We start from the raw sequence: 12,103 nt of genomic DNA on the forward strand, positions 1-12,103 counted from the left end.
ACTAGGGGGGAATGTGGCACCCCAGGGGTCTGGTTTCCACAGTAATAGCAATATTACGTCTGAGAGCAGGTGGGAGGTCTCCTGGCCAGGAATCCTATGCATGCCACACCTCCTGCCCAGTCCTGGGAGGGGAAGAACTTCCCCTATATAAGACTGGGGCTGAGGCAGGGTTAGGGAGAAAGAGGAGAAGAGGAGTCCCAGACAGAGACATAGTCTGGTCTGGAGAGGAGCAGCTATAGGAAAGAAATATCAGGAGCTCAGTGGGAGCAGTGCTAAAAGGAGTCAGGGGCTGGAAGCTGTAGAGCTCGCCCTGATTGAAGAGTTCTCACCGGACACGGAGTCCGAGGCTGTGGGGACTAATCCTTACCCAGCAGCAGAAACCGACCGGCAGGGGATTTCAGGTCCTCTGGCCAAGAAACCCGAAGGCACGGTCACACGCAAGGGACCAGCACCGCCGTCGTGGAGCGGAAGCTACCAGAAGGCCCCGAGTCACCGGCCATACGGGTGAGCACCACACGGTACACTCAGGGACGTGGGCTACTTTTACCCGCCTCTAGCAAGGTAGCCAGAAGAGTACAATTAGTTGGGGAGGCCTACAACTCCGCCTGGCCAGGGGAGATCCCATCTGCTCACGGACTGACCAGGCCCCGATCGCTAGCCAGTACTCCGGGAGGGTCTACCTTGGTCATCAGTAAAGACCCTGAACTACACCGCACCGTCTCTGAGTGGTTCCTGCTACCTGTATGCTATTCTGCTACCCCCTTCAAACACGTCGGCTGCCCTGAGGCCATACCCCTCCCGTTGGGGGTTATACCATCTACGCTGCACAATCGTACCACCGGCCTCAGCGGTCTGCCCTGCAGTGGCGGCCTCATAGCCGCATTCAACGGGTGGCGTAGTCGAACATTCTAACATCTACTGCTAAATACTGCCACTCAGTTTGACTCCCTGGGCACGGACCGGGTCACCGCCACGAGACTACTACCCCTATCTGATCCGGCTCCGGGTAAGCCCCCGTGCGCGTGATGCCGCACGACTCAGGCCCAGGGGCGCGTCAAGGGCGCATGGCCGTGATGCCATGCGTGGCTCACATGGCGGGATCAGTGCTGGCAGATAGGATGCAGAGCTGAAGGAGAGAGAAGGAAGGTGAGTAGGAGTGTTTATTTTTTTATGTGCAGCATGATAGGGATTACTAGGATAAGGAAGAGGGGGCCATGCATACCAGGATAAGGATGAGGGGGCCATTTATACCAGGATAAGGACAAGGGGTGCTATGCATACCAGGATAAGGATGAGGGGTGCCATGCATACCAGGATGGGGATGAGGGGTGCCATGCATACCAGGATAAGAATGCGGTGGCCATGCATACCAGGATAAGGATAAGGGATGCCATGCATATGAGGATGAAGATCAGGGGTGCCATGCATACCAGGATGGGGATGAGGGTTGCCTTGGATGAGGGGGCCATGCATACCATGATAAGGATGAAGGAGCCATGTATACAAGGATAAGGATGAGGGGTGCTATGCATATCAGGATAAGGATGAGGGGTGCCATACATACCAGGATAGGAATGAGGGGGCCATGCATACCAGGATAAGGATGAGGAGTGTCATGCATACAAGGATAGGGATGAGGAGTGCCATGCATACCAGGATGGAGATTGCTGTGTCATGTATACCAGGATGGGGATTGCTGTGCCATGCATACCAGGATAAGGATGAGGGGTGCCATGCATACCAGAATAAGGATGAAGGGGTCATGCATACCAGGATAAGGATGAGGAGTGTCATGCATACCAGGATAGGGATGAGGGGTGCCATGCATACCAGGATGGAGATTGCTGTGCCATGCATACCAGGATAAGGATGAAGGAGTCATGTATACCAGGATAAGGATGAGGGGTGCTATGTATATCAGGATAAGGGTGAGGGGTGCCATGCATACCAGGATGGGGATTGCTGTGCCATGCATACCAGGATAAGGATGAGAGGTGCCATGCATACCAGGATACGAATGAGGGGTGCCATACATACCCGGATTGGGATGAGGGGTGCCATGCATAACAGGATAGGGATGAAGGGTGCTATGCATACCAGGATAAGAATCAGGGGTTCCATGCATAGCAAGATGGGGATGAGGGGTGCCATGCATACCAGGATAAGGATAAGGGATGCCATGCATATGAGGAGTGAGATAAGGGGTGCCATGCATACCAAGAAGGAGGGGTGCCATGCATACCAGGATGGGGATGAGGGGTGCCATGCATACCAGGATGGGGATGAGAGGTGCCATGCATACCAGAATAAGGATGAGGGGTGCCATGCATACCAGGGTGGGGATTGCTGTGCCATGCATACCAGAATAAATATGAGGTGTGCCATACATACTAGTATGGGGATGAGGAGTGTCATGCATACCAGGATAAGGATGAGGGGTGCCGTGCATAACAGGTTAAGGATGAGGGGTGTCATGCATACCAGGATAAGGATGAGGGGTGCCATACATACCAGGATGAGGATGAGGGGGCTATGCATTCCAGGATAAGGATGAGGGGTGCCATCCATACCAGGATAAGCATAAGGGATGCCATGCATACCAGGATGGAGATCAGGGGAGCCATGCATATCAGAATGGAGGGGTGCCATGCATACCAGGATGAAGTTCAGTGGTTCCATGCATACCAGGCTCGAGGGGTGCCATGCATACCAGGATGAGGGGTACCATGCATACGAGGATGGAGATCAGGGGTGCCATGGATACCAGGATGTGGATCGGGGGTGCCATGCATATGAGGATGGAGTGGTGCCATGAATACCTGGATGGGGATGAGAAGTGTCATGAATACCAGGAAGGAGATGAGAGGTGCCATGCATGCCTGGATGGGGATGAGGGGTGCCATGCATTCCAGGATGGGGATGAGGGGTGCCATGTATACCAGGATGGAAGATTGGGGTGCCATGCATGCGAGGATGGTGATGCGGGGTGCCATGCATGCGAGGTTGGGAAGGGTGCCAATTATAATAGGAAAGGGGGCATATATAGCAGGATGGGGGATATTAACAGAATTGGGGGACCTAGACCAGTGTCAGCAGCAGACCCCCTCCCCCTTAACAGTGCATCGTGACCACATTTTTTGCTTACATTTTTTTAACCTAAAACCTAGGTGCGTCTTAAGGTCCAGTGCATCTTATAGTCCAAAAAAATACGGTATTTGATTTTTTTTTTCTTCATTTTTTCTGTTCTTTATTTTGGGATTTTTTAAAATATTTTTACAATTTTTATTAACTTTTTTTTTTTACATTTTCACATTGTCCCAGGTTGGGACACCATCTTTGCACTGTCAGATCACTGATCTGATACTCTGCAATGCTTCTGCACTGCAGAGCATCAGATCAGCATCAAGCAAGCATGGAGAAGGAGTGTCAGCACCTGCTCTGAGCAGACGCTGGCAGGCCACCTTCCCTGAAGGACCTGGAAGGGTCCCGTGACGATCTTGGGACCCAGGGTCACCTTTGAGCTCGCTCCGTCTGCGATGTCCCGTGATGTCGTTGTCACTTTTGACAGCAGCATCACTGGGACTAACCCCTTTCTGACTTGTGATCTAATAGTACGTCATGGTGACCTGGGCCGATAGGACCAATGACGTACTATTAGGTCATATGGCGATCGCGCCCACACACAAGAGGTGCGGGGCAATCGCCACCGTGTGTCAGCTGATAGTCACAGCTGACACCCGGTGCTATGTGCTGGGAGTGGTCCCGCGCCACTCCCGGCACATTAACCCCCTCAATGCTGCGATCGAAGTCAATCGCAGCATTGCGGTGGCAAGAGGAGGTGATTGCAATACTCACCTCCTCTCCCGGTCTCCATCGCTGTCTGCCGCGGCTTCCCGGATGTTGCCATGACGACCCGATGTCATCATGACAACATCCGGGTCACCAGACAGCTGGAAGATATTTTGGTCATGCGCAGTGCATGACCGAAGAATCTTCTGCAGCTGCAGCACTGACAGCCGGTAAAGCACAGGGATGGTGCTCCATCGCTGTGCTATACAGGCGATCAGAATAAAAAAAGTGAAAGTCCCATAGTGGGACAAAGAATAAAGTGCAAAAAGTGTTAAAAAATGAAAAAAAAATGAAAAAATTTTTTTAAAAATATTTAAACAAAATAATAATCCATCAAAAATAAAAATATAATGTACCCATCAATAAATATTATTCTAAAAAAAAAACAATAAAAGTAAACATATTTAGTATTGCCGCGTCCGGAACAACCTGACCTATAAAACTTTCCCACTAGTTAACCCCTTTAGTGAACACGGTAAAAAATAAAAATAAAAAATAAAGCAAGAAACAATGCTTTATCATCATACCGCCAAACAAAAAATGGAATAACACGCGATCAAAAAGACGAATATAAATAGAAATGGTACTGCTGAAAACGTCATCTTGTGCCGCAAAAATCAAGCTGCCATACAGCTCAATCAGCTGAAAAATAAAAAAGTTATAATTCTCAGAATAAAGTGATGCAAAAAAATGAATTTTTCTATAAAATAGTTTTTATTGTGTAAAAGCACAAAAACATAAAAAAAATATAAATGTGGTCCCACTGTAAACGTACTGACACAAAGAATAAAGCTACCTTATCAATTTTACCACACGAGGAACAGCATAAAAAAAAACATAAAAACAATTCCGGAATTGCTGGTTTTTGTTTATTCTGCCTCCAAAAATTGGAATAGAAAGCGATCAAAAAATGGAAACTGCCCGAAAATGGTACCAATAAAGCGTCAACTCATCCCGCAATAAACAAGCTGTCACATGACTCTGTCGGACAAAATATTGAAAAATTATAGCTTTCAAAATATGGCGATGCAAAAACTAGATTTTTCAAAAAAATGCGTCTTTTTTTGTGTAACAGCTATAAATCATAAAAACCCTATATGTTTCTGATATCGCTCTAATCGCACTGACCCCAAGAATAAAGTCGTCTAATCACTTATACCGCATGAGGAATGGCGTAGAAAATAAACTAGGTTTATGGTTGTGTTAGGGTTAGGGTTGGGGTTAGGGTTAGGGTTGGGCTAGGGTTAGCGTTGGGCTAAGGTTAGGGTTGGGGTTAGGGTTGGGCTAGGGTTGGGCTAGGGTTAGGGTTGGGCTTTGGTTAGGGTTGGCCTAGGGTTGGGCTAGGGTTAGGGTTGCGCCAGGATTAGGGCTGGGCTAGGGTTACGGTTGGGGTTATATCAGGATTGGGATTTTTTTCAAAAGTAAAAAAAAAAAAGATGACGATATGGTGACTAGTGTTGACCTAATGTTATCAAATTCTATGTCGTACCTCTGGGTTCAAAATGTTCACTATACCCCTTGATAAAATCCTTGAGGGGTGTAGTTTCCAATATGGGGTCACTTGTGGGGGGTTTCCACTATTTAGGCACATCAGGGGCTCTCCAAACGCGACATGGCGTCCGCTCTCAATTCCAGCCAATTTTGAGTTCAAAAAGTCACACAGTGCTCCTTCCCTTCTGAATTCTGCCGTGCGCCCAAACACTGTATTTTCCCCGCATATGGGGTATTGGCGTACTCAGGAGAAAGTGCACAACAGTTTTTGGGGTCCATTTTCTCTTCTTAACCTTGTGAAAATAAAAAAATTGGGCCTAAAACATAATTTTTGTAGAAAAAAATTGTTTTTTTTATTTTCACGGCTCCATGTTATAAACTTCTGTAAAGCACTTGGGGGTTCAGGGTGCTCACCACACATCTGAATAAGTTCCCTGAGGGGTCTAGTTGCCAAAATGGTGTCACTTGTGGGGGTTTTCCACTGTTTAGGCACATCAGGGGCACATCCGCTAATTGTTCAAGCAAATTTTACATTCAAAAAGTCAAATGGCCCTCTTTCCATTCTGAATCCTGCCGTGCGCACAAACAGTGGTTTTCCCCCACATATGGGGTATCAGCGTGCTCAGGAGGAATTGCACAACAAATGGTATGGGACAATTTCTCCTGTTACCCTCATAAAAATGCAAAATTGGAGGCTGAAAATATATTTGTTGCAAAAATGTGAAAATTTTATTTTTATGGCTCAATGTTCTAAACTCCTGTGAAGCCCCAGGGGGTTCAAGGTGCTCACCACACAACTAGATAAATTCCCTGAAGGGTCTAGTTTCCAAAATGATGTCACTTGTGGGGGGGTTCCACTGTTTAGGTACATCAGGGGCTCTCCAAATGTAACATGGCATCCGCTAATTATTCAAGCAAATTTTACAATCAGAAAGTCAAATGGTGCTCCTTCCGAACCCTGCCGTGCACCCAAACAGTGTTTTTTCCCCACATATGGGGTATCTATGCGCTCAGGTAAAATTGCACAACAAATTTTGGGGTCCATTTTTTCCTGTTACCCCTTCAAAAATAAAAAAAATTGGGTCTAAATAACATTTTTGTGAAAAAAGTTAAATGTTAATTTTTTTCTTCCACATCCAAAAATTCCAGTGAAGCACTTGAAGGGTTAATAAAGTTCTTGCATGTGGTTTTGAGCACCTTGAGGGATGCAGTTTTTAGAATGGTGTCACTTTTGGGTATTTTATGTCATAAAGACCCCTCAAAGTGACTTTAAATGTGATGTGGTCCCTAAAAAAATGGGTTTGTAAATTTTGTTGGAAAAATTAGAAATCGCTGGTTAACTTTTAACCCTTATAGCTCCCTAATAAAAAAATTTTGTTCCAAAATTGTGCTGATGCAAAGTAGACATGTGGGAAATTTTATTTATTAACTATTTTGTGTGACATATCTCTCTGATTTAAGGGCATAAAAATTAAAATTTTGAAAATTGCTAAATTTTCTAAATTTTTGCCAAATTTCCATTTTTTTTCACAAATAAATGCAAGTGATATCGAATAAATTTTACCACAATCATGAAGTACAATATGTCACGAAAAAACATTTTCAGAATCAAGGGGATCCATTGAAGCGTTCCAGAGTAATTACCTCATAAAGTTACAGTGGTCAGAATTATAAAAATTGGCCTGGTCATTAATGCGCAAACCACCCTCGGGTGTAAAGGGGTTAAATGCCCGCAATTGGTGCTAGCATCATTCGTGGCCATTGCTGCAGGACATCAGCTTTCACATAAAGCTACACTGAACTTTTGATCAGGGTCATTTGGATGTTTTTGGTTGTCATTAAGATTCAAAAAGAGAAAACACAGTAGTTTGACAATTAATAGATTCACTCAGCCAATAACCATGAGTGGAGAAAAGTTTTTTTTGCTATCATTCATATTCTCTGAAACAAGGCTAATAAAGGAAAAATTCTGCCGGGATTTGTAAACTTTTGAGCACAACTGTATATACTGCTCTTTGCAGGAACACAGCTCCCGCAGAGCAGCATATATTTGGTGCATGTCGAGAAAGGGTTAAACACATCCAATTGTGGAATTTAGTTTTAATCAATGGATCTTGGTATAAAAATAACTTTTGATCGTGGTAAAACCCCCTTAAGAAGTATACGGGGCATAAATGAAACACATGACACATGTAAGACACCAAGGACATAGTGGATTCCACAATAAATATACTTGTGCTCTTTATGAACTTTGGCACAAGAAGACCAAATAAACTGTATTGGGACCTTGTTATGTCACTGTTGAAGACAGTATATAATGCCCTTTATTTTTTAGTACAACCTTCCTGCTCCTTACCCTCATTATCCCCCAGCAGTCAACCCCCTCTAAACTATTCGGTTCTTGTGCAGTTGCACAGATTGCATATAGCGTACTGTATGTGAGCCCTTGGCTTTGAACCAAATGCTAGATTAAAGTTAAAAAGCTGAATTTTAAAATTGCATAAAAATGTGCCCTAATATTATGGTGACATAAGCCTTTTACAACATGTCATTCCATATCATATCATAGATTTAAAATAAAGTTCATTTAGCTCTTTTGTATTTTGGTTATTTTTATCTGATGGAAAACAGTTAGCTTGAAGTTATCTTTAGCAGTAGGAGATCAGCCTCCATTGTGTGAAGTGCACTAAAAATATAAAAGTTTCTGATTGATTGTGATAATCAATACTTTTTTCTTATTTTTTTCTCTGGCAGAGGGTGAATAAATTCTACAATTTTATCATTTATTATAGAATCACAGAACATTTACTCTTAAAGGTCATCCCTGTCTTATAATTACAACTTGTATGAAATCCAGCCCAGGGGAGACAGCCTCTAAAGCAAATCTAGAATACAATAGCTATTTAGTTTTTAACTCCCCGGGACTACAATTGATTACTAACAAAATTATTAACCTACAATTCTTTTAGTTCGAAAAGGAGATTGACGTTTCAAAACATCCTTATTCTCATTCTTTTGTCATCAATGCCTGTTAGAAACAAGGTATTTCCAAGTGGTTGAAATGGGAAGACAAATTGATAAATAACACAACAAATTAACAAATATAACCGATGCAACCAAAGGACAATAAGGATCACAAATTCAGTAGCTTACTCAAATGACTCTCTCCTGCCGGCTGAGTGGGCTAATACAGCGTCTTGCTACCAAGCGCCAACAGCAGCCATGTTCAAATAACACTTCATTTGTTTAATATAATTGCTAATTTCTTTTCATTAAGATTTGTTTATTTATCTGCTTTAATTTTAAGTCTATAAACAAAATGTAATGTTTTTTTAAAATATTATTGATAAACTAAAGAAGAAAAAGGAAACAAATGGGTTAACCTGCGCTGCCGTTGAAGAATGATGAGAAGACGGGAATCCAAGTATTGCGGTTTATTTGTCCATGCATTTTGAAGTATAAAAACTTCTGTCTTATCGTTCTTTGACTGCAACACATGTTAACCAATTTGTTTCCTTTTTCTTCCTTAATTTCTCCTCATGGGTCTGCATGAGCCAAAGTCTCTTCAATGGTTGTGTGAACACAACCCTATCAGGTGAGCACAATTGTGCATTTTCATTCATACCCTATTGCGCTTTTTGTCATTCTCTAGTTTTACAATTATTGATAAACTATCATTCACACTAATAGCTATTACATATTATCTATTACATAACAGCTATTACAGACTACAGTTTCATAATGACAATAACTGATAAATAGACCTTAATAAAGTCCATATCTATGTGGGTCTGCTGGTGACTGATACCACTCAGTCACATAGATCTAGTACAATACCTGCTTATTTATAACATATTATATACATTGTTTTATTGATGACGTAAACCATCTTGATTTGTGCAATTATATATATTTCTTTACTACGATTTGTAAATATTAAGTTTAAACATGATTGTTTTCTTTCTTGTCATGTTTTATGTCTTAAGAACTATATGTTTTGATTTTTATACTAATATTAGTCTTTTAATAATGGTAATATTCTGTTCAAGCCCAGGTGGGTGGTTCCCTTTTTTTAAGTGTTGGGCCTTTTCCTCAGTATTTAAAGCCCCCTCACCCTAGTATAATGATTGTGCTATGTAGCTTGCTTTTTAAAAAGAGCTCGGCGCGAGCATGAAACACCTAAAAAATAACTACAAGTTTTTTATTTCACTTTGAAACTGATTTCTTTTCACAGTAACATGAACAATTTTGAAACATGAATCTTCTTTTTCTACTAACCTATATGCAAAAGAGGGATAACATTCATTTGCTGATGGGACTGCAGTAGCTTTAATATTCATGGGTTATTATTGGACTTGTGACGATCACAACCTTTTCAGGTGAGCAACTTCACAACTCCCTTCTCATCTGTACCTTTCAATATCACCCTATGCACACTTGTCCCGCCCTCCCTTTTTAACCTACAATTCCTAGCTTATGCTTACATGTCGCAGATTATTTGTAAACACATCTACAAATAAAATTTGATCCATATAGCATAGTAGGATTGTATCTGCAACCTACAGTGTGTGCATGAATTTATCTAAATTATATGGCCAAAAATAGGCACTATATGGTCAAAACTCACATACATTATTAACACAAATATATCAGAACGCATTTCTTAATCACTGAATTCAGTTCCATTGCTATAGCTGTATAAAATAAAGCATGAAACCATGCAGTCTGCATTTACAAACATCTGTGAAATAATGCTCTGGAGAGCTCATTGAGTTCAAACATGGTAATGTATTAGGATGCCTTAGCTGCAACTCGTCAGTTTATGAAACTTTTTACCTCCTAAATATTTCACCATCAATTGAAAGAGGTATTTTTAGAAAGTGGAGGTGTTTTGGAACCACAACAAGTCAGCCATGAAGTGGCATACCACTTCAAAAGTTACAGAATGAGTAACTGCATCTTGAGCCACGTAGTACTTAAGTCACCAAAGCTGTACTAACTCAATAATTGCAAAGTACAAAACGTCCTTTAGCATTAACATCAGCGGTAAAACTGCGCAGTAAGAGATTTATGGCAGGGACTTCTCTGGCCAGTGCTATTTCATGAAAGTCTTACATCATAAAGCAAAATGCCAAGCATCATAAAAAGTGTTGTAAAGCATGCAATGAGTAAACTTTGGAGCAGTGGAAATGTGCTCTTTGGAGTGACAAATAATTCTTCTCTATATTGCTGTGTAATGGAGAAGTCTTGGTTTGGTGATGTCCAGGAGAACGTTACTTGTTTTGCTGCATTGCGCCACCTTTAAAGTTTGGTGGAGAAGGGAAAATGCAATAGTGTTGTTTGTATTGGGTTGGCCTAGCCCATTTGGTTCTAAGGTATGATAATCTGCTTGATAAACTAGAATGTGGTGTCATAGGTGCTGTGCAACATTTGTAAGCCTGTTCAGCTGTTCAATACGGCATTAGTCCACACTCGGCATGCAAATCGCCTATTCTCTGATGCTTCGCCAGTATGGGAATTAGTGCCATGCATGTATTGCAACATAAATGTCACATGATTTGTCAGTATATACGAACCTTTTCTGAAAGGCTACAGAGACTGCAACACCATTAAGCCAGATGTACCATTAACCAAACAATACCATGAAGACCAAGGAGGTCTCCAAACAAGTAAGGGACAAAGTTGTTGAGAAGTACAAGTCAGGTTTGGGTTAAAAAATATCCCAATCTCTGATGATCCCCCGTAGCACCATCAAACCCATTATCATCAAATATAAAGAACATAATACCACAACAAGCCTGCCAAGAGGTTGCTGCCCACTAAAACTCTCAGCTCGAGCAAGGAGGGCACTAATCAGAGAGGCAGCACAGAGATAAAAGGTAACCCTGAAGGAGCTGCAGAGTTCCCAAGCAGAGACTGGAGTATCTATCCATATGACCACAATAAACTGTACACTCCATAGAAGTGGTGGAAAAAAGTGGGCAGAAAAAAAGCCTTTACTTACACACAAATATTGTAAGGCTCATTTTGAGTTTGACAAAATACATGTGGGAGACTCCTCAAATATATGGAGAAAGGCGCTGTGGTCAGATGAGACCAAAATTTAATTTTTTGGTTACCAAGGTAAACATTGCCAAACCAACACAGCTCATCACCGTAAAAACATCATCCTCACAGTGAAACATAGTGGGGGCAATATCATGCTGTGGGGATGTTTTTCGCCAGAAAGGACAGGAAAAATGGTCCAAGTCGAGGAGAAGATGGATGGTGCGAAATACAGGGATATTCTTGAGCAAAACCTGTTTCAGTCTGTCAGTGATTTGAGACTGGGATGGAGGTTAACCTTCCAACAAGACAATGACCCAAAGCATACTGCTAAAGCAACACTCAAGTGGTTTAAGAGGAAATGTGTAAATGTTTTGGAGTGGCCTATTCAAAGCCCAGACCTTAATCCAATTGAGAATCTGTGGTCAGACTTGAAGATTGCTGTTCATGAGAGGAAGCCATCTAAGTCAGTGTTCCTCACCTCTGGTCCTCAAGAGCCATCAACAGTTCATGTTTTCAGAATTTCCTTAGTATTGCACAGGTGATGGAATTCTTGCCTATGCAGGTGATGCAATTATCATCTGGGCAACACTAAGAAAATCCTGAAAACATGACATATTGATGGGTCTTGAGGACAGGAGTTTCGGAACACTGATCTAACTTGAAGGAGCTGGAGCAGTTTTGCCTTGAGGAATGGGCTAAAATCCCAGTGGCAAGA

General features: G+C 42.3%; 1 protein-coding gene across 2 annotated transcripts in view; it reads right to left on the reverse strand.

The window, feature by feature from the left end:
* CDH18 (cadherin 18) overlaps positions 1-12,103 on the reverse strand; it is a 1,254,587-nt gene that overhangs the window by 139,593 nt on the left and 1,102,891 nt on the right. The window lies entirely within an intron of this gene.

Source organism: Phyllobates terribilis, unplaced genomic scaffold (assembly GCF_046119375.1).
Source record: "Phyllobates terribilis strain yellow unplaced genomic scaffold, ASM4611937v1 Scaffold_4__5_contigs__length_816908805, whole genome shotgun sequence".
Taxonomy (NCBI): domain Eukaryota; kingdom Metazoa; phylum Chordata; class Amphibia; order Anura; family Dendrobatidae; genus Phyllobates; species Phyllobates terribilis.